Source organism: Ursus arctos, unplaced genomic scaffold, assembly GCF_023065955.2.
Source record: "Ursus arctos isolate Adak ecotype North America unplaced genomic scaffold, UrsArc2.0 scaffold_5, whole genome shotgun sequence".
NCBI lineage: Eukaryota > Metazoa > Chordata > Mammalia > Carnivora > Ursidae > Ursus > Ursus arctos.
The window spans coordinates 64681278-64706021 of NW_026623067.1; the positions used below are offsets into that span (position 1 = coordinate 64681278).

A 24744-nucleotide genomic window follows, 5' to 3' on the forward strand; every position below is an offset into this window, starting at 1 on the left:
GATGTTGGCTCAGGTATGATCTCAGGGTCATGGATTGAGCTTCATGCCAGGCTCTGTGCTCAGCAGGGAGTCTGCTTCTCTCCCCCTTCCTCTCCCTCTGCCCCTGCCCCCACTCACACTCTCACCCTCTCTCTGTAAAATAAATTAAAAAAAAAAAAAAAAAAAAGGTTGGAGAGACTCCCAGAATTTCTAGCTACACTGATGGTGGAGATCTTTCCCAGCCAAACCATTCTATAAAGACTGAAAGAAGAGGCTGTTTCTTCAAATGTGGATATGCCAATGTAAAGCTTAAAAAGAATACAAAGAATGAGGGGAATACAATACTACCAAAGGAACAAAATAAATCTCCAATAACAAACCCTAAAGAAAGGAGATCTATGAATTGCCTAACCAAAAGATAGTCACCTTAAGGCTCAGTGAGCTACAAGAAAACACAGACAACAAAATTGTGAAAATGATACATGGGAAAAAAATGAGAATATGAGCAAAAACAGAAACTATAAAAGAGAACCAAACAAATTCTGGTGCTGAAGTATAGAATAACTGAACTGAAGAATCCACAAAGAAACCTGTTATAGACACACAAACGATAGAGAAAGGAATCAAAGCATGCCAATATAAAAATTTAACAACTTACAAAGGAAGACAGCAAGACAGGAAGACAGGAACAAAAGAATGGCAGAACGGCCAGAAAACAATGAACAAAATGGCAATAGCAAGTTTTTATCAGTAATTACTTTAAATGTAAAGGGATTAAATTTTCAAATCAAAAGACAGGGTGTGGAATAATAGATAAAACAAGCAGGATCAAACAATTTGCTACCACAAGAGACTCACTTTGACTTTAAAAATACACAGAGACTTGAACATATACACAAACAAACACACAAATACACACACAGACTGAAAACAAAGGGATGGTAAAAGATATTTTGCTAATGATAGCCCAAATAGAGCAGGTTTGGCAATACTAACATCAGACAAAATAATAACTTACATAACTTAATATAAAAAAATAAACAAGCCAATCAAAAAATGGGCAGAAGACTTGAATAGACATTTTTTACAAAGAAGACATATGGATGGCCAACAGGCACAGGAAAACACACTGAACATAACGAATCATCAGAGAAATGCAAATCAAAACCACAGGATACCATCTCACACCAGTCAGATTGGATGGAATCAAAAAGGCCAGAAATAACAAGTGTTGGCAAGAATGTAGAGAAAAGGGAATCCTCATAAACTGTTGGTAGGAATGTAAATTGGTACAGCCGCCATGGAAAACAGTATGAAGTGTCCTCAAAAAAATTTAAAAGAAACAACTACCATACAATCCAACAATTCAACTTCTGGGTACTTACCTGAAAAAAAATGAAAACACCAAGTCAAAAAGATATATAAACCCCTATGCTCATTGCAGCATGATTTACAATGGTGAAGATATGAAAGCAACCTAAATCCATTGATAGATGAATAAATAAAGAAGCTATGCTACACACGTGTGTGCGCACACACACTGGAATATTACTCAGCCATAAAAATAATGAAATCTTACCATTCGTGACAATCTGGGTGGACCTAGAGGGTATTATGTCAAGTGAAATAAGTTAGAAAGAAAAAGGCAAAAACTATATGATTTCACTTATATATGAAAATCTAAAAAAAAAACAAAAACAAAAACAAATGAACAAACCAAACAAAACGGAAACAGACTCAAGGATACAGGCAACTAACCACTGGTTACCAAAGACAGGAGGGACAGACAAAATAGGTGAAAAAGATTCAAACATACAAACTTGCAGTTATAAAATATGTGAAGAGGATGTAAGCTGCAGCATAGGGAATATAATCAATAATATTGTAATAACTTTGTTTGGCTCCTAGACTTATTGTGGGGATCATTTGTGATATACAAAATATTGAATCACTATGATGTACACCTGAAACTAACAAGATACTATTCATCAATTATACTTCAATTAAAAACAACACCACCACCAAAGAAGGTCACTGTATAATGATAAATAGGTCAATTCATCAATAGGATATAACATTGTAAATATATATGGACTGAACGCTGGAGCAAAAATACATAAACAAATATTAATAAAAGTGAAAAGAGAAATAGACAGCAATACAATAATAGAAAGGAACCTCAATATCCCACTTTCATCAATGGATAGATCATCCAGAGAGAGAATCAATAAGGAAACAGCAGAGATGAATAACACTATGAATCAAATAGACCTAATAAACGTATACAGAACAATCTATCTAATAGCATCAGAATACACATTCCTCTCAAGTGCACATGGAACACTCTCCGGGATAGGTCATATGCTGGGCTAGAAAACAAATATTAACAAATTTTAAGACTGAAATCATACCAAGTATCATTTCCATCCATAAAGTATGAAACTAGAATCAACAAGAGAAAAATTGGAAAAATCACGAATATGTAAAAATTAAACAATTCACTCTTGAACAACCAAAGAAGGATTCAAAGGGAAATCAAGAAATAAATTGAGACAAATTAAATGAAAATAAGACATATCAAAACTTATGGGATGCAGCAAAAGCAGTTCTATGAGAGAATTCTATAGCAATTAATACCTACATTAAGAAAAAAAGATCTCAAACAACCTAACATTACACATCAAAGAAGTGGAAAAAGAAGAAAAAAGCAAGCCCAAAATTAGCAGAAGAAAGAAAATAATAAGGATTAGAGAAGAAATAAATGAAATAGAGATTACAAATACAATTTTAAAAATCAGCAAAATTGGGGCGCCTGGGTGGCACAGCAGTTAAGCGTCTGCCTTCGGCTCAGGGCGTGATCCTGGCGTTATGGGATCGAGCCCCACATCAGGCTCCTCCACTATGAACCTGCTTCTTCCTCTCCCACTCCCCCTACTTGTGTTCCCTCTCTCGCTGGCTGTCTCTGTCTCTGTCGAATAAATAAATAAAATCTTTAAAAAAAAAAAATCAGCAAAATTACGAGTTTGTGTTTTGAAAAGATAAACAAAATTGACAAACCTTTACCCAGACTAAGAAAAAAAGAGAGAAGACTCAAATAAATTTAGAAATGAAAGAGGAGATATTACAACAGATGCCACAGAAATAAAAGGACTGTAAGAGACTACTATGAATAATTATATGTAAATATATTATATAATCTAGAAGAAATTCCTAGAGACATACAATCTCTCAAGACTGAATCATGAAGGAATAGAAAATCTGAACAGATCTTGGGGTGCCTGGGTGGCACAGAGGTTAAGCGTCTGCCTTCAGCTCAGGGCGTGATCCCGGCGTTATGGGATCAAGCTCCACATCAGGCTCTTCCGCTATGAGCCTGTTTCTTCCTCTCCCACTCCCCCTGCTTGTGTTCCCTCTCTCACTGGCTGTCTCTATCTCTGTCGAATAAATAAATAAAATCTTAAAAAAAAAAAAAAAGAAAAAGAAAAAAAGAAAATCTGAACAGATCAAGAGGTCTGATAAGGAGTTTGAATCTCAGTAATTAAAACTCTCTCAACAAAGAAAACCCCGGAACTAGATGGCTTCACTGGTGAATTCTACCAAACATTTAAAGAAAATATTATTCTTTCTCATATTTTTCCAAAAACATTAATTGAAGGGAACATTTCCAGTCTTTTTATAAATCCAGCATTACCTTGTTACTAATGCCACACCACAAGAAAAGAAAACAACAGGCCAATATTCCTGATAAACTTAGGTGTAAAAATCCTCAACAAAATACTAGCAAACCAAATTTAACAACATACTAAAAGAATCATACACCATGATCAAATGTGATTATTACATGGGATATAAGGATGGTTCCACATATGCAAATCAGTTAAGCATGATATACTACATAAACAGAACGAAGGAAAGAAAATCACATGATCATCTCAATAGATACAGAGAAACAATTAACAATATTCAGTACTCTTTCATGATAAAAACAAGCTTAACAAACTAGTTAAAGAAGGAATGTACCTCAACAAGGTAAATGCAATATATGACAAGCCCATAGCTCACATCATACTCAATGGTGAAAAACCTAAAGCCTCTCCTTCAAGGTTAGAAACAAGACAAAGATACCCAGTTTCACCACTTCTATTCAACATAATACTGAAAGTCCTAGCTAGAGCAATCAGGCAAGAAAAAGAAATAAAAGTCATATAGATTGGAAAGGATCAAGTAAAATTATCTGTTTGTAAATGACGTGACCATATATAGCAAACCTTAAAGACTCTACCAAAAAACTGCTAGAACTAATAAAACAATTCAGTAAAGTTGCAGGATACAAAATCAACATACAAAAATAAATTGTATTTCTGTATACTAACAAGGAATTATCCAAAAAGAAAATTAAGATACTTCTCTTTATGACAGCCTCATAAAGAATAAAATATTTAGAAATAAACTTAACCAAATAGTTCGTGAAAGACTTGTCCATTTAAACTACAATATAATGATAAAAGAAATTAAAGACACAAATAAATTGGAAGATATCTCAAAGACTTAATATTATTAAAATGTCCATAAAAACCCAGTGATCTACAGATTCAATGCTATTTCCCATTAAAATTCCAATGGCATTTCTTACAAAAGTAGAAAAGATAATCCTAAAATACATATGAAACCAGACACACACACACACAAACCCAAATAGACAAAGCAATCTTGAAGAAAAAATAGCAAAGCTGGAGGCATCACACATACTGATTTAAATATATTACAAAACTACAGTAATTAAAACAGTATAGTACTAACATAAAGACAGACATACAGACCAATGGAACAGAATGGAGAGACCAGAAATAAACTCATCTATAAACAATCAACTGATATTCAACAAGGTGCCGAGATTACACCATGGGGAAAGAATTGTCTCCTCAATAAGTGATGCTGGGAAAACTGGATATCTATATGGAAAAGAATGAAATTAGACCTTCATCTTACACCATACACAAAAATCAACTCAAAATGGATTAAAGACTTATACTTAAGAACTGAAACTGCAAAACTCCTAGAAGAAAACATAGGGGAAAAGCGTTATGACATTGTTCTTGACAATGATTTCATGGATATGACATCAAAAGTTCAGGCAACAAAAGTAAAAATAGACAAATGGGACCACATCAAACTAAAAAGCTTCTGCTCAGCAAAGGAAATAATCATTGAGTGACAAGCCAACCTATGGAATAGGAGAAAGTATTCGCAAGCCATACATCTCATAAGGGATTAACTTCCAAAATACATAACTTCTACAACTCAATAAAAAACCCCAAATAAGCCAATTTAAAAATGTATAAAGCGAAAAATCCCAAATAAGCCAATTAAAAAATGTGTAAAGGACCTGAATAAACATTTCTCCAAAGACATGGCTGATGGGTGTTCATAATCAGGGAAATGAAAATCAAAACTACAATGAAATATCCCCTCACACCTGTTAGGATGGTTATCATAAAAAAAAAAATCACAAGATAAGTGTTAGCAATATTGTGGAGAAATGGGAACCCTTTTATACTATTAATGGGAATATAAAATGGTGCAGCTGCTATGGAAAACAGTATGGTGGTTTCTAAAAACATTAAAACTAGAACTAATATGTAACACAGCAATACCACATTTGGGTGTATATCCAAAAGAACTGAAATCAGGATATGAAAGAAATATCTGTACTCCCATGTTCATTGCAGCATTATTCAAAACAGCCAGGATATGGAAGCAACTCACATGTCTAATGACAGATGAAGAGATAAAGACAATGTGGTAGATAAGTACAATGGAAAATTGATAGAGCTAGAGGAAATTATGCGAAATGAAATAAGTCAGTCACAGAAGGACAGATAATGCACAATTCCACTTATATGAGGTATCTAAAACAGCCAAACATATAGAAGCAGAAATGAAAGAGGAAACAACAAAAAAGGTAGAAGACAGAATGGTGGTTGCCAGGTGACGGGGAAAGGAGGAAATTGGAGTTGTTCTAAAAAGTTATCACCATATAAGATGAATAAATTCTAGAGATCTGTTGTATAATATAATGCCTATAGTTACTGATACAGTGTTGTGCATGTAACAATTTGTTAAGAGATGAGTAAGCAGATCTCATGTTAAGTTTTCTTACCAACAAAGGGACACACGGAAACTTTCGAAGGTGATGTATATGTTCACCTTAATTGTGGGTAATCAAAGGTGTATGCATATGTCCAAACTCATCAAATTGTATATATTAAATATGTGCAGTTTTTTACATATGAATTTTATTTCAATGAAGCTGCAAATTTAAATATTTAGAAATATATATATATATATATATATATATATATATATAAAATACACACATACCCCACACACATATATGGAAGAGAGGGAAATCCCTGTAGCTACCTCTAATGTTAATACTATAATTGGTATAAGAAATATTATATATATATTTTTTAATATTTTATTTATACATTTGACAGAGATAGAGAGAGGGAACACAAGCAGGGGGAGTGGGAGAGGGAGAAGCAGGCTCCTAGCGGAGGAGCCTGATGTGGGGCTCGATCCCAGGACTCCGGGATCACGCCCTGAGACGAAGGCAGACGCTTAAGGACTGAGCCACCCAGGCGCCCCAAGAAATATTATAATCAAACATAGTAGCCTAGGGCCCCTGGGTGGCTCAGTTAGTTACGCATTGGACTCTTGATCTCACAACCCTGAGATGGGGCTCCATGCTTGGCATGGAGCCTGCTTAAGATTCTCTCTCCCTCTCCCTGGACCCTTCCCCCAACTTAAAAAAATTAAAAAATAAATAAGTAAATGAGTTCAATTTAAAAACACAGTAGCTCAATTAATATTTTTTGGTTGATTAGTAACATGAATTAATACCAGGGTTCTTTAAAATTAAATCTTCCAGTTATCTGAAGTCAGGCAAATTTTAGAACTTTCATTAAAAGAAACTTTACTTCAGGGATGCCTGGGTGGCTCAGTTGGTTAAGTGTTCAGCTCAGGTCATGATTCCAGGGTCTTGGGATCAAGTCCCACATCAGGTTTCTTGTTCAGCAGGAGCCTGCTTCTCCCTCTGCCTGCCACTCCCCCTGCCCCCTCCCCAGGAAATAAATAAATACAATCTTAAAAAAAAAAAGAAAAAGAAACTTTACTTCATTCAGAGGAAACAAGTTTTTGAGTAATGATACTTAGTTACGGGTTTTCTTTTTTTTTTTTTTAAGATTTTATTTATTTATTCGACAGAGAGAGAGAGACAGCCAGCGAGAGAGGGAACACAGCAGGGGGAGTGGGAGAGGAAGAAGCAGGCGCATAGCGGAAGAGCCTGATGTGGGGCTCGATACCATAACACCAGGATCACGCCCTGAGCCGAAGGCAGACGCTTAACCGCTATGCCACCCAGGCGCCCCTTCTTGTTTTAATTACTCCAACAATAAGAAGAGCAACCAGCAATGTTAACAAGATCACATGACACCAGCAATCAGTTTACAGAAAACAATCTACATTTCCACATTGACCACCAAACAGAAATGCTATGTATGGTTGTACAAGGACGTGTACACTGTTCCCTGCAAAAGGGCATCTGGCTGAGGAAGCAGAAGAGCCTGGAATTGAACCCACTTCACTAGTTATGCCATGTTGCTGCAGGGTAACACACAGAAAACGTAAGGTTAAATATTGTAGAAAAGGTTTCAAAAGTATTACATTGGTCATCATTAAAGTATCTCAATGTAATCTTATTGGAGGAAAGTCTCAGATAGAACTTTAAAGTCAGAATTAATCTTAGGTCACTGCCTTTCCAATTCCTCCTAACAAAATCCATCATATTTGGACATATCCATGCCCATGGTCAGACATGACCATTAGTAGTTCTATGTTATAAGCCCAATTGTATCACCCTGAAACTTCTGTCCTTTGCAATTATTGCCCTTATAATGATAGCCCTAAAGGATTTTTGGAGGCAACTGTCATATCTATTTTTCTCCTCTTCTTCACTGCAAGTAAATTCAGTTCCTTTAATTAAGTATTATATGACATATTTCTAGGCATTGGCTGCTCCAGAGTTCCTATATAGGACAGGCTAGGGGACTTGTCTTGAAGTTTCTTTTGCAGAGCAAATATACCAGTTTCTACTTAGCCTTTATATAACACTATATTTGTCTCCCTAATAGTTGTCCGATTATGCCAAAGATAGATGATAGCATTTACTTGGTTTCTGCCACAAATCAAGCTTTGAGGCATTGGCTTGTGGGTTTTAAACAAACTTGGTTGGTTTTATTATTTTTTTTTCTTTATTTCCTTTTTTGTGAAGAATGGCTTTAGCGACACTTTGGGGTAGAAGCGGAGGGATCAAAAACCCATTTTGTAACCCTCTAATAGCATCTGGGCTAGTATCCTTAAAAGGTCAGGTTCACGAGGAAATCAAAACAAACAAAAACAAATTAGTGTGGAACTAATCCTTCTTACGATAGTGATTTTTACATTGTATTTAACTTACAATGATTGAAAACTGATATTTTTCCTAACCAGCTGCTGTCTACTCACGTCTCTAGATGTGTACATTTTTTAACTTTTTTTTTAAAGAATTTATTTATTTATTTGAGATAGACAGCGGGAGAGAGCACAAGTAGGGAGAGTGGCAGAGGAATAGAGAGAAGCAGGCTCCCCACTGAGCAGAGAGCCCGACCTGGGGCTTGATCCCAAGACCCTGCGATCATGACTTGAGCCGAAGTCAGAAGCTTAACCTACTGAGCCACCCAGGCACCCCTTCATTTTTTAACTTAAATACAAACTTGGTTTTAGTTATATAACTAGCTAATGTTGGATTATATATTTTTTAAAAAGTCAAATACATAAGTTCAATTAGGTATGAAAGTCTCAGTTTCTTTTTTAGTTATTAGAATAAAGATTCTAAGTTAAATAAAATAAACTAAAATATTCAATAGTATTATCCGTCAGGAAGTTCTATAGGTAGAGTATTTCCTATTTTCTTGACTGTCTTTTCTTACTAGAGGTCTAACAAACCAAAAGGGACTTAAATTTTAATGATATTACAAATGAAAAATGCTTTTGGAAAAAAATAGTGAACTTAGTTTTTAAATAATCATGGCAATCCATCTTATTTAAAAGTAAAATTTTATACTTTTCTGTGCTTTCTAACTCTACCACCTCAATAAAACTGATGAGTTGCATAACAAAAAAAGTTATTAAGTGTTTTCAATTTTAAAAAACTTCCAAGAAATAGCAAATCATCAATTTGGGAAAATTAACTACAAATCTCGGCACATAGTATCACATGAGACATTTTAAGAAAAAGGTATTCTATTTCTCACATATTTTGATGGCCCAGTACACATGTACTTTCTAAAGGATATTAATTAATGGGTTTTCAGGAAAAGAGTGAATAACCAATTAACCTGAAAATAAATCTGGGTAACTATAGACATGTTTAAAGTTTATAGTAACATTTTAGAGCCTCGGGGACAAGAATTGAAGAGTAAATCTGTTCTGGTTTCTAATGCCAGTGAATTCCTTTGTGGCAACTTTTAAACCACAGGAATTATCCCATTTGGAGACTATAATTCTCTTATAAGATGTGCTTTCCAATTAAAAACCACATCACAGGAAGGCATGTCAGTAAACATTATGGCTCCGTGGATAAATCTAGGGGGAAGATTTAAATGGTCATTTAGAAGGTAGCTTACTTACATTAGATTTACAAATTCACAAATAAGTTCTAGCAGTAAAGGAATGGCCTATATCATAGTAGAGAATACAGCAAAAGCTTCAGATGAACCATAGGGTCAATGTATTTTGGAGCTGAAAAGGAACTTCAGAGCTCATATAAAAGGTATATAAAAACATCCTAATTTTTTAGAGGTAAATTGACTTGTCCAAGACCACAACCATAAAAGGAAATTGGACTTCTGCACGTTTCCTCTTTTAGTTTGCCTCATCTTTAGTAAATATAAAACACCATACTGACAAGACAATGCCATCCACATATTTGCTTTTCAGCATATGAATGCAGCATATACACCGCTGTCATCCCTGTCACCTCTGTGACTTAGCAGCCTGAAGCTAGGTCCCCAGGAATAGGAAATGAGAAAAACAGCCATAATGGCGGCCTCTTCCTCTTACTCCCTAACAAATCATGGTGCCATAAAAGGTCAATCATTTAATTATTTTAAAAAACTTTTTTAAATACAGTCTTGTACTTCATGGACATCCACCTGGCATGCATACAACTGGCTGCTCTGAGTAGCCAAAGAAACTCCTTTGCTCATTATCCCCAGACAGATGTAAACAAATGTACTGGAGGCCATTACTGAGGTTATCAAAAGATTCCTTTCAAAAGTATTCTTTGAAACGTTTTAATATTTAATTACCTTTACCAAAAACCTATTTAGATGGAATATTTTATCATTACCTGTAATGCTTGCATTCTCATCTAGAAGGTAAATATATAGTCCCTGAGAGCTTCCAAAATCTGGGGGTTAAGGAGCTTTTTCAGACTTACAGCATCTAAACATAAATGTTCCAATGCCATGTCCCACAAACTTGCGCCAAGGAATATCTTAAATTTTTGAGGGAAATACAGGAGTATTCAACATTTGTTGTATATTGTGTGAACTAGTAGCTTAAGCTAGTTCCCATTCTGACGTTAGACTGTATGAAAATCAATGTGAAACAGGAAATGAGGGTGGTGGTGTCCAATCTGATTCCAAGATCTGAAAAGTTGTACAGTGCCTAACAGGTGCTCAGATTCTATAAGAAATTATGATTATTTTAAAAAGAAATTAAATTTTTTTTCTTTCAATTTATGTCTATGTCTTTAATGGCTATTAAATTATTAGATCATAGACACTTATTTAATTGTTTGGACCTAACTGAGTAAACAGAACTGCTATGGTTTTGTTTGTTTTTGCGAAGGGGCTCCATGAAGAAATAACCAAGATACTAAGAGATGTGTGAACTGAGACAGTTTGGGAACCACTGTGTTAATGTAAAGTGAGGTATATAGACACTGAATAGCTAAAAGGTTACTCAATAATAAAATAAAAAGCCTAGAATCCCTAGTCATAAACACATATATGCCTGAAATTATAAATCACAGACTCACTACAATCGCGGATTTAGTTAGTTGGCATTTGTAATCTGTAATACAAAGAACTGGTTCAGACTGCAGTTTCGAGAGTTGGACAGCCTTAGGTTCAAAACTATTTTGCCATATATTAACTGTGCACGTTTGCTCTTTAGATCTGCTTCTTCATACGTAATAATGGGAATAATAATAGTACTTGTTTTATAGTAAGTACTATAAAGGTTAAATGAAATAATGAACGAAAACTATACCTGGCTCATAAGTGCTCAGTAAGGCACTCGCTATCATTATCACATTCATCATCATTATTCAAATACACTCTTCAGAGAGTTGCACTTCCAGATTAACAAACTAGGTACTCTAGACCAATCCCACCAAAAGTATGCCTTAAAAAGTCAGATAGAGTATTTTTTAAAAAATATTTTTAAGGCACCAGTTTACTACTGAGATAGTAAACAAGTCATGACTAGGAAAGGAAGTCAACTCAGAGAGGCACTTGAGGGCAATTTTGTGTTCAAGGCTTTGGTCAATGTCACAAGCATGGTTAAGAGGCCAAAAAGGGGAACAGAGGTTTTAGTAAATGTATAGGGGCATGAAATTAACATTCAGAGGCTACCAAGGAGAATTTAAAGGTTGTCATGGGTTGGGACCTGAGGTTATACCCTTGTAGGCAATATATATCTATATGTAGACCACCATTCGGAGGAGATAAAGCCATTTGAAATCATTTCACTCCATTGGTTGGTTTACAATGATCTGGATTGCTAGTGCCCCTAGATTGCTGCCTGCAACAAGGAAAAATTAATCCTCTTTGGACTATCATTGAGATTCTCAAGTTTTTTCTATTATTTCTCATATACACCATATGGGACACAATAAAAAATACCGAGGTATATGAGAAGACAATAATACCAAGTATCTGGAAGCCAAGAAAAACAAAATAGAAGCCAGGTCAACTCAGAGAATTCAGAGAACGGGGATTTCAAAGGTGAGCTTAAAAACTATTTTGTTTAATACTACCAATAAATTAAGCAATAAATTAAACAATATTGAGAATGTCAGCAAAATGAAGGAATGAAAACATCTAAATGGAAATTCCAGAACTAAAAATACAATCACTGAAAATAAGAATTTAGTGGATGGACTTAACAGCAAACTATGCAGAGCTGAAAAGAAATTAGTGAGCCATAAGCTAGGTGAGAAGAAAATATCGTGGAAGAAAAAAAGAGCAAAAGTGATATATGGGATACCGTAAAATATCCAGCATACAGAAATATGGAGCCCCAGAATGACAGGATTAAAAAAGTAGGGGCAGAAGCAATACAGGAAGATACAGTGGCTGAAAAAATTCCAAAACTGAGTAAAAACATTAAACCCTAGATTTAAAAAATACTGCAAACTCCAAACAGGATAAGTACAAAGAAAACCATACCTAAGCATGTAGTAGTAAAAACCGATGAGAGCGAAAGCAAAAAAATCTTAAAAGCAGCTAGAAATAAAACAAAACAAGGTATAAGTATACTGACTGACTACAGAAATCTCAAGAGAAACAATGAAAGCCAGAATATACTGCAATGGTATCTTTAACACCTGAAAGAAAACTGTCAACCTAGAAATCTACACCCAGCAAAAATACTCTTCGAAAGAAAAGGTGAAATAGACATTTTTCAAATAACAAAAACTGAAAGAATTTATCACCAGTACATCCACATAAAGTATGATATATTAACTACAGCGTATTCTTTAGCAGAAAAAAATGCTTCAAGAAGAAAACTCAGAGATGCAGTAAGGAATGTCTTCTGTTTAAACAGTTGTAATAATGATGCTCATATATAATTAAATCAAAACACAAAACAGGGGCGCCTGGGTGGCGCAGTCGTTAAGCGCCTGCCTTCGGCTCAGGGCGTGATCCCGGCGTTCTGGGATCGAGCCCCACATCAGGCTCCTCCGCTAGGAGCCTGCTTCTTCCTCTCCCACTCCCCCTGCTTGTGTTCCCTCTCTCGCTGGCTGTCTCTCTCTGTCAAATAAATAAATAAAATCTTTAAAACACACACACACAACAATAGCATTTGAGTTGGGGGAAGGAGTTGTTAAATCTCTTAAGGTGGAAGATTCTTTCACAGCCCAGGAAGTTGTAATAACACTACTTTATGGAGATACCTGGGTGGCTCGGGTAGTTAACTGTCTGCCTTCAGTTCAGGTCAGATCCTGGGGTACTGGGACTGAGCCCTGAGGTTGGCTCCCTGCTCAGCGGGGAGTCTGCTTCTCCTTCTCCTGCTCCCCCCTCTCATGCTCTCTCCTTCTCTCTCAAATAAATCAATAAAATCTTTTTTAAAAATACTATTTTATATTATACATTAATAAATCCAAGATACATAGTATAGACTTTTGGGTAACCATGGGGGAAAAAAAAAAAGGTGAAGACTTAAACATAACAAGCTAATGATGGGAAGCACGAGAAGAGATGTCATAAGAAAAAGTAATCAAACTGAAATAAAACAAGCAAAAAAAGAACAAGTAACAAAACGGGCAAAATGAATAGAAAATAGTAAAATGGTAGATTTAAACTCAAATATATCAGTAATTACATTAAATATAAACAGAATAAATACTCTGATTAAAAACAAAAAACTACCAAGGTATATTTTTTTAATGATGCAACTACAGATGACCCATGAACAACACAGGTTTGAACTGCATGGATCCACTTTCCACAGATTTTTTACAGTACTATAAATTTATTTCCTTTTTCTTATGAATTTTTAGTTACATTTTCTTTTCTCTAGCTTTATTGTAAGAATTCAATGCATAATACAAATGCTAAATTTGTGTTAATTTACTATGTGTGTTATTGGTAAAGCTTCTGGTAAACAGTAGACTATTAGTCTAACCTATTAATAGTCAAGTGTTTGGGGGACCAAAGGTTACATGAAGATTTTCAACTGTGTGTGTGTGTGTGTTGGGGGGGTGGTTATTCAAGGGTCAACTGTATATGCCAATAGCAAGAAACAACCCTTAAATATAAGGATATAGACATTTAAGTAAAAAGAAAAAATACATTATATAGATGTCAACCAAAAGAAAGCTGGTATAATCCAGACAAAGTAGAGTTTGAGGCAAAATATAATAGCTGGACTTGGAACAGTGTTCTATAAAAGTGGAAGGAGAGGGGTGCCTGGGTGGCATGGTCGGTTAAGAGCCCAACTCTTGCTCAGGTCATGATCACAGGGTTGTGAAATCCAGCCTTGTGATGGGCTCCAAGCTCAGTGTGGAGTCTGCTATTGATTCTCTCTCCCTTTCCCTCTCCTTCTGCCCCTCCCACTCATGCTCTCTCTCTCTAAGATAAATAGATATCTTTTCTAAAAATAAGTGATAGGAGATAAGGATTGGCAAAAAGGGAATTTGTGCAGGAATTCTACTTCTTCGCATTCTTGGCATTTCAATGCACAGACCACATACCTTTAACATCAGACCTGAGATGCTAGAGATGCTTTAGCTCAATTCTGCATATGGAAATGAAAAAGAGGAAACTGAGATTTTTCTTCATAAGAAAAAGGAGAACTATAATCTCTCCAGAGAGATTATAGTATGCCCAGATTCACGTTACATCACTAATTAGTGATGAGTCTCGTTCATATTAGCATTCAGACTCCCCAGTGCCAAGCTGCAGGGTCTGTTTCCTTTTTCTTCCCGTTAGGCTTCTTTCAAGTCTGCCTGCCTGTAAGCCTGCCTTCCCCCCTTCCTCCTTTCCTCCTTTCCTTCCCTCCCTCCTTCCTTCCTCCCTCCCCCTCCTTCTCTCTCTTTCTTTCTTTTTTTCTTTCTTCCTTCCTTTCCTCCTTTCCTCCCCTCCCCTCCCCTCCCCTCTCCTTTCTTTTCTTATTGGGTCATTTGTTATTAAAGAATAATTATCAGTCCATGCTACTCTCAAAAACTTAAAAATTCTCATGCATTATTTTTTCTGGACTACTTTTATACTCAAGTGAAATACTTAAGGTTAATCCCCTAAAAATATCAACGAGTACAGTATATAACTCACAGATAGCACTTAGTATATGTTAGGCACTATTCTATATATCATATATATTAACTCATTATATCCCCATAATCCGTTTTTTTGGTTAAGTATCATTATTCTTTCTATTTTATCAACGTATACAATAAAGCATACAGAAATTAAGTAACATGATCACACAGATAAAGAGAGGCTAGGATTGGAACCTAGGCTTCAGAGTCTATGCTTTTAACTAACTAAAAGAAATTCTAGACTGGGATTTAGTGGGGCTTTACCAAAAACCACATGTCTGACCTTGGCAAGACACTTCACATTTCTACATCTCCTTCCCAATTCACAGAAATGAGGAATTTTACCAAATACTACCTAAAGTTTTTTAATTTTTAAAAACCTGATTTTCAATAGCAAAGCTTTATTATGTAATTATACCCTCAACCTTAGAAACAATTTAAATGAACACCAGGCCTCTCCAGGCAGTTAAAAGCAGTTCTTGTTTTTGGCTTCAATATATTTCTAACAGTCACTTCTTGCCCCCCTCCCCCCCGCTTCAAAATCCCTTCTCCTCTAACAAAATTACAGTAATTTTCAATTGAACACATGTTCATAGTAGCTAGAGATTACATTTCCCAGGGGCATCTGGGTGGCTCGGTGGGTTAAGCATATGCCTTCGGCTCAGGTCATGATCCTGGGGTCCCAGGATTGAACCCTGATCAGGTTCCCTGCTCAGGGGGACTCTGCTTCTCCCCGTTCATGCTCTCACTCTCTCTCTCTCAAATAAATAAAATCTTTAAAAAAAAAGAGAGAGACTAAATTTCCCAGCCTCTCCTATAGCTAGAGATGGCATATGACTAAGTTCTGGCCAATGATATCTGACCATTGGTGATATGTATAACTCCTAGGTCATTCCTTTCAATGAAAAGGGTATGCCCTCTCCTATCTCTTCTTTCCTCTTTCTAGCTGACTGGCATACAAGTAAAACTGGACCATTAGATAAAGACTGTGTTGAAGCTGGCACAGCAACAAGAAAAGAGAAGTCTGATTTTCTGGTATTTGTGGGGCCCTCACATCAGCCCAGACATTTATATGAGTGAAAAATAAACTTCTATCTTATAAGGTTTGGGGGGGAGGGGGAGTCTCTCAAGTTCAGCCACTGACCACAAATTCTACCTGGCTCAGAACCAGAAAGTACATTATCATAAAGTGGATTATGTTTTCACACAAAAAGCTATAATTAGGGAATATGTTCTTATCCCTTGTCTTAATTTCAAAATAAATAAATATAATGCAATACAAATAAAAAAGCCACAAAATTTTAAAAATACCATTAAACTGCCTTACAATATAAAGTAATGATACGTTTAATATAAAAATACATACATGTTCTGCACATTAATTATACGAGGCTTATATGTTACAAGGCTTATATGTAAACATAAAAATACATGTATCACTATTATATATGGTATATCATAAATATGACCTAAGATTAACATGTCAGCTATAATGTGACTAAACATTTATTTTTTTTAAGATTTTATTTACTTATTTGAGAGAGAGAGAATGAGAAAGAGAGCATAAGCAGGGTGAGGAGCAGAGGGAGAGGGAGGGAATCCTCAGAGACTCCAAGTTGCACAAAGAGCCTGATAAGGGGCTCGATCCCAAGACCCTGAGATCATGACCTGAGCTGAAGGCAGATGCTTAACTGACTGAGCTACACAGGTGCCCCTAAACATTTAATTAATAAGTTTGCGTACCCTCTTGGAACTTAATTGAAGTGGGTTTTTCTTGTTTCTCTGTTTTTGTAATGTAAGATTCCCTTGTTTTCTTAAGAATCAGTCCAGGAAAGATTAAACTATGAACTTCTCTGAAATACTTTCCTGAATACAATCATTTTATTGACTAGACAGCTATACTTTGGAAAAGCACCCAGAACTACTTCTTTACTACTCTTTAGTTTGGCATTTGATGACAAACTTGATGTGCTATGGGTAATTAATTCAGGATACTAACCAGAGTTCTAAATGAAATTATGTTAAATCTAAGTAGTTGAGTCCACCTGGATTCATGTGTTTCTAATGAACACCTGAAGGAGGTTTTTAAAAAAGTCTTCTCAAAATTAACTGAGAGGAACCAAAACAACCCTTTAGAATTACTTGCCAAATCTCCAAGCTGTGATCTAGCCACCAATCACAAAACTCTATACACTAGACCGAAAAAAGAAAATATGTCAGGCAAGGAGGCAAAGTCCTAGACCTGGCCTTATCTGATTCCATTTTGAGCCATGCACTGTGGGTTCCACCCTAATCTAGATGTCTGGATGCACACTGACTTTCAGGTCTTCTCCCCTCAAACTTTTCCATTTATATGAGTCCACTTTGAAATGTATTAATTTTCTTCTGCCTTTGCTATAAGTCTGCAAGTTTTCTTATCTTTCTTATCTCTGACTCTTGGCGTTTGTGCAGGAAAAATGCCCGTCTCTGCTGAGCAAGTAAAAACATCACTCTTCAATTGGAGCTACATTAATTAGTAGGGTGTTCAGTTTCCCAATGTTATACTACCATGCTAAACTAATCTGAGCTCCTTTCTTGTACTGTTTAACATTGTGTATTTTCATTGACTCACTGGTCCTAAAGAGACTCCTTTTGTTTCTTCCCATAAAACTTTTATATTGGTAAATATTTATCAAATCAGATGATATGTTCATAAGCCTTTAAGTGAAAAATTTCTCAACATTTAAAGATTACTTAAAAGTTCTAGATTATTTAGAGAGAAAATACCATTGATTTCTTCAAAATCATATGGTATAGTGAAAACATGATGCTATTTATTTTTAAATGGCTCTGAAATCACACCAAAACAGTGGCCAACAGTGACTAGATCGCAGATAAAAATAAGAATTGAGAAGAATAAACTTAAAATATCCAATGTAGTGGCTTGCAAAGAGAAAAAAAGTATAAGAACAAAATAAGAAGGAGGGCAAAGTCATTTGCCCTGAAAAACCAATAAAACTGACTGATATTTTCCCATATAAAAATTACAATTTCCACATAACTTGTTGAGCCAAAAAAGTTTAATAGTAGCCCTACATAAATTATTATATCCTTTTCCACCCCTTTTGCCTCATGTTGAGATTAACTATCAAATGTAATACAGTAACAATAAAAATAGTAGGGTATTAGTTATAATAGCAATAGCAGAGGTAGCAGCTAACATTATTAAATGCTTACTATATACCAGATTGTGCTAAAAACATTATATGAATTAATTATATTTTTTAAATGTTTTTTGAAGTATAAACTACAGTGTTACTTCAGTTTCAGGTGTTCCACGTAGTGATTCAACAACTTTATACTACTCTGTGCTAATCACAATAAGCACAGTCATCATCATACAAATTATCATATTTAATCCTAACGCCTCTATTAGATACATATTATTATTAGTCCCATTTAAGAGAGAAAAAGAATATTTAGAGGAATTAAGAAACATGTCCAAAATGTGACAGTTTGTAAATGATTCAAATGGGATTTAAACTCAGATAGATAGACCAAGAGTACACTTACAAACTTTTTAAAAATAAGAGCATGTCATAATTTTATAATTAGTCATTTAAATTAAATTAACCCATATTCAGCAATTACATTTATACAGACTAAATAACAGGTCAAAGATACCACATTACTGACTACTTCCCAATGAGAATCAGAGGCTGCTTGAATTACAGAGCCATAAAGTCCCACCCACACTGACACCATTCTGTGAAGTACTCTTGCCCTTGTTCTTGCTTGCCACTCCAATATCCCAAGGAATTTTAATGCTTGGAAAGGATCAGAGTGGCATTACAAAATCCACACTGACCTATTATATTAATTAGAAAATAAATTTTACTTATAAAGAGATGCTATATGATTGAATTTAAATTGTTTCTAGATTTTTTTAAGTAATCTCTACACCCAGCGTAGGGCTTGAACTCAGAACCCTGAGATCAAGAGTCGCACGCTCTTCCACTTTAGCCAGGCTGGTGCCCACTAGATTTTTTTAAATATATGCAAATTTAATAAGAACAAAGGAAAAGGCCAAAGATAAAAAGTACTAAAGGTGTGGAAAGTGGGACGCCTGGCTGGCTCAGTTGGAAGAATGTGGGACTCATGATGTGGGGGCTGTGAGTTTGAGCCCTACGTTGAGTGTAAAGATCACTAAAAATCAATCAATAAACTTTTAAAAAGGTGTGGAAAGCAGTTTAAAAGAAAGAATACGAAGGGGGAAATGTATAAAAAGGAAAAGAGAAGAAACAAGATAAAAGAGAAAAGCAGAATATTTAAGAATGGGAAAGATTATAAAATGTAAATTACAAAAGTAAATTGCAAATTTACAAAAGTAATTTCTACAAGTGAAAGTAAGTCATAAAACATACCGACAGCAAAAATGAGAAAAGAAAAAGGAGAAAAACCTGTGTCTGTGACCATTCTCTCCTTGTAAGCATCTACTTACTATAGATCTCATTATTTTTTTTTTAGACTTCTGTTCTTTGGTAGCTACTCCGACAGTGCTTACTACTTTGTACCCTACTCCTTTACTCCTATTATCTTCCTGTTTACATTTTTTTTTTCTTTTTGAAGTACCCAAACTAAAATTCAGGAGTCTAACTGGTTATATGAAATATTAAAAAGTATTTTATCTTGAATGTATTTTCTTAATATACTATTAATCATTTTATATAGCTCTTCTGCAATGTAACACTAAAAATCATACTTCCTTTCAAAGTTAAATATATTACTTACAACTGACAAAGTTAGAAGCTCTGTCCAACCTACCAATAATATCTGTTATAATGAAACTACAATAAAAAAGAATGATGCTTTCTTAATTTAAAGTTGAGAAGAGAGTAGATCTTAAAAGTTCTCATGACAAGAAAAAATATTGTAACTATGTATGGTGACAGATGTTAACTACTTGTAGTGGTGATTATTTCACAATATATACAAATATCAAATCATTACATCGTACACCTAAAACTAATATAATGTTATATGCCAATTATACCTCAATTTAAAAAAAATGATGCTTTTCTGTCAGGCCCTTTTAGCAGGCCAACACTCCTTTACATAGATACCTCCATTCATTCTAAAATTTGGAATTTATTACTTATGAACAAACTTAAGAGCAATGCTTTAAGCATAAGTACTTAATACAAACACAAATTCAACCAACAAGATACCTTATTGCACAGATTTAAAAGAATGTGTGATGATACTAGAGTTTACTCAAAAGCATCACTGGCATTCCTTCTAATGCAGATGAAAATTTGACTATAAGTAAAATCTGCCTTCACAAGACTATTCAAACACAATGATTCACAACTGGATAAACATATTTATAAATTAACTTCTGAGTGGTTGAAAATATATCCAAGGAACCTAACTGGAAACAGACACAAAATGCCCTTTGAAAAAAAAAAATCCTCATTTACACATGCTCAAGAATAGTCATTCATTATGTCAAACTATTACCCAGAATGCTTGAATACCTTCCCAAGTCATCTGGAATTGTTATAGCACAAAATCAAAATAGTAATGACCTTCCTGTCATTGCAATTTGGTTCCAGACCTCACTTCAGTTTTTAAAAATGGAGGGAAAATTTTAATATATAAAAGGGTAGTACATAATGAAAATGGAATCTATTTAAATTATCAGCTATGGGAATTGTCAATTAAATTCTGTGTTAAAAAACAAAACAAAGGGCACAGTCAGTGGATGGTGGCTCAGCTGGTTAGCACCGCCTCTTGATTTCATCTCAGGTGATGATCTCAGGGTCCTGAGACCGACCCCGTTTCCTGTTCCACGCTGGGAATGGAGCCTGCTTAAGATTCTCTCTCCCTCTCCCTCTGCCCCTCCCAACCCTGCTTGTGCATGTGTGTGTGTACTCTCTAAAAAAAATTAAAATTAATATTAAAAAATTAAAAATTAAAAGAACTCTGGTCATTAAAGGTACTGTTACCTAAGAACGCTCTAGGAATAGACTCTAGAATGTGTCAGGCGAAAATTAATTTCTAATTATTTGTTATCATGATACCTTACAAAAAAACACAACTTTTATTTTTTTCCATGCATGATCCACTCACTCAGTGTGGCCAGGAGGAAGAAGATACAAAGGGGCAGTCAAGTAATTAACACTGACCTGGAATGAACTTTCTTGCCATTACTTCTTGGCAAGGGAAAGACCCCAAGGGTATGACTATCTTCTCTGACACTGCTTTTCTCTCTTCTATCATACTCTCCTATGCATGTTCCTCAATGGAAAATGGGCCAATCAACTTTGGTGAAATAAATCTGCTCTCCATGATAAAACATATAAATAATCTTTAGAAAAAAATCTATTAGCACAAAGTAAATAAGAAGCTGAGGAATTAAAAATATTTATACATGCTTATAACTTTGTGTGTGTGTGTGTGTGTGTGCTATATTTTAATAAAAATTCACTTTTTATTTTAAAGATCAGGAAATGAGCCTCAGAAAGGTTCATTAACATACTGCTTATGTTATGTAGTCACATGGCATAGAAATGCTAGAACCTAGGTATAAACCTATTATCTATCCATCTGTCTGACTCCAAAGATACTGGCTGCTTTTGATGATTATACTATATTGTCTTCCGCTCAAATTAAGCACACCAAAATAACTAATCATGCCCTATATATTAAGTGCTTATATGAATGCACTAGGCATTGTGCTTGGTACTAGAAGTTTATAACTATATAGTGGTAACAAATTATGCCAATAATTAAAATTTATTTTTGTTCATAGCCATTGCTGTGTATGCATTAGTAAAAGGTAAATCCTATATAGAAGCATATCCCTTGAAGTAATCAAGAAAGGCCTTATGAAGAAAATGGTATCTAAGATAGGAGCTCAAAGGATGGATTAAGTTTAACAGGTGGAGAGAGGGTTGACCATTAGAAAACATCAGAGAAACATTTCCAAAGCCACATGACTGAGAAAGGGCTGGATTTTTAAAAATAATGGGTTTCAAAAAACTTAATGTCAGGTAAAGAAATCTGGATGTCTTCCTGAAAGTACTAAGAAATCATTAAACATTTTTGAGTAGAGGAATTACTTGATTAAAGCAGCAATTTGGGAACTATCAGTCTGGTAGCAGGGAAGGTGGCAAGAGGCAAAAGATCCTTTGGAGGATGTTTGCAGAGAGAGGGAAGAGTCAAATGTTAGCTTTAAATCCTAGAAGAATAGAAGAAAAATGACATCAGAAATAGAATTATGAATGCTAGAAGGGGCAAACAAGTTTCTTACTGTTTTTTCATAAAGTTTTGTTTGTTCAGGTTTGGTTAAGGGGTAGGGTGATTTTAATTATTTTTAAATCATTGAATTTAAAGTGGCAGACTGATACACAAGCATAGAGGTCCAACAGACCAAATGGAGAAGTAAGGTTAAAGCTTGAGAGAGACTGGAGAGTCATCCTAATGAGGATAATAAAATCAATTATGAGGGCAAAAGAGAAAAATTAGCAAGGCAGCAGTTCTGAGTGTTAAGGTGTAAGAAGAGGACTGACAAAGGAAAAAGAAGTCCCATTACATTAAAACGTACAGACCTCATTAAAGATTTAAAGATGAGTAACTTCATTATGTTTTTAATTTTAATCTTAGCTGTTTCTGTCCTCATCCACTGTAGAAATAGGAGTGGACATATTCTGGCTATAAAAGATATGGGTTCTACCCTATAGTGTCAAGTAGCTAAGAGTAAAACTAGCACCTGGCGCCTCAGATAAAGGCTTTCACAGTAAGGAAAGGCAGCTGCAGGCAGCACCAAGATACTACCTAGTGAAAAATCTTGTCAGTGTCTATCCTGATCAACTGCCAGCAACAATTTTTAAACTAATTATAACATATGGTCATTAAGTTCACAACAAGCATGCATTACAAATAGGCCTCTTCTGCACCATAGATGCAATAATAAGAACTTACCAGTAAGTATAATTTTTTAATTTAAGAGATATTTCATCTTAACTTCTGATCTTAATTTGGCAATAAATCAACAACTCAGTTTTCAGTTTATCTGCCCTCTAGCCCCAGTTGAGTTAATGTTCTAGAAATAACATTTAATGTATTAAGAAAGCTTATTATTTCAATAGGCCTTGAAGAAATTTTCTGTAAAACAAACAAAAATTACTACTTCTTGATTTCCACCTTGAAAATTTGAATTCTGGGGAAGGAGTGGTATGTAGTTGGACTAAGAGGCTTTTCATAGATTAAAAATGCTTATATTTCTATTAAATTATAGTCTCTATAAATCAAGATATTAAAGCAGAACTACAGAAATGGTTTACTACTATTTTTTTTTTTTTAAGAGAAATCTGTCTAACTGTATAGCAATTACAAGAAAAAAAGGGGGGGCTATGCTGGTAGGAAAGAGAGAGTCTGAGTGATATCTCTGAAACAGTGGAGAATGTATATTAGGTCAAACTCTTGGCTTTGTTGAGGTGGACAAACACCATCAGCCATGTTAACTCCAAATTCAACTCAAGTTCATGAACATTTACTGAGTACCTACTGAGCCAGACCTGCAGGCAAGAAGGATAAACCAAAAGATATTCAATGCAAAATCAAAATACATACTGGTTTTCTTTTTTTTTTTCTTTTTAAGACTTTATTTATTTGACACACACACAAAGGGAGCACGGGGCGGGGGGGGGGGGGGGGCAGCAGGCAGAGGGAGAGGCAGGATCCCCGAGGAGCAGGGAGCCTGACACAGGACTCAATCGCAGGACCCTGGGATCATGACCTGAGCTGAAGGCAGCTGCTTAACCAATTGAGCCAACCAGGCGCCCACATACTGGTTTTCTATGTTCTGACTTCAGACTGCAAATCTTAAATTTTTGCTGGGAACAGGGCATCACTGTATCTAGTTTCCCAATCCTGTATTTTCATATCCCCACATTTTATTGTTTTTCTGTTTTGTACTAGAATCATTATGTACCCCTGGTAAATTAGTTGTGGATGAGAGAGACTGATATCTTATTAGACATGATGATGATGACAACACAGATATCTTAAGTATAGTCTCAGGCCTAGCATGCATATTACATCAAGTATATGTCTGTTCAATGTCAAGGTATTTATGAGGCAAAATATTTTACTGGGATTCTCCTTAAAAAAATGCCCCTGTGTAAGTGAGGAAAGAAAGTGTTTTGTGAATAGAAGGCAAGGACATACAATGACACCATATGTTATACTCTGGGTTCTCTTCAGATTGAATAAACCCTTCGCCTTTTACTAAAAAGCAAAAAAAGAATGACACCATATGTTAACACCCAATGGTGATTTTATAGTGCTTAGCTTCTAGTTCCACCATTATTCAAGTATCCTATTTTTTTAAGGCATAAACGATTAAAAATAATCTTCAATATAATTACGTTCATAATGGGGGTCTTTATATCACTTAATATCTTAAATCTAAAAATGAAGGAAAAAATACAGACCAAATACAAAACATTCTGCTTTCCTACCTAGAACACCAAGTAATCCAGGAGAAAATTAAGTAAAAACATAGGTTTTAGGGGTGCCTGGGTGGCTTAGTTGGTTAAGCGTTCCACTCTTGGTTTCGGCTCAGGTCA

At 35.1% G+C, this 24744-nt stretch overlaps 1 protein-coding gene across 14 annotated transcripts in view; it reads right to left on the reverse strand.

Annotated features, from left to right (window-relative positions):
* Window positions 1-24744, reverse strand: part of SSBP2 (single stranded DNA binding protein 2) — a 279795-nt gene that overhangs the window by 126126 nt on the left and 128925 nt on the right. The window lies entirely within an intron of this gene.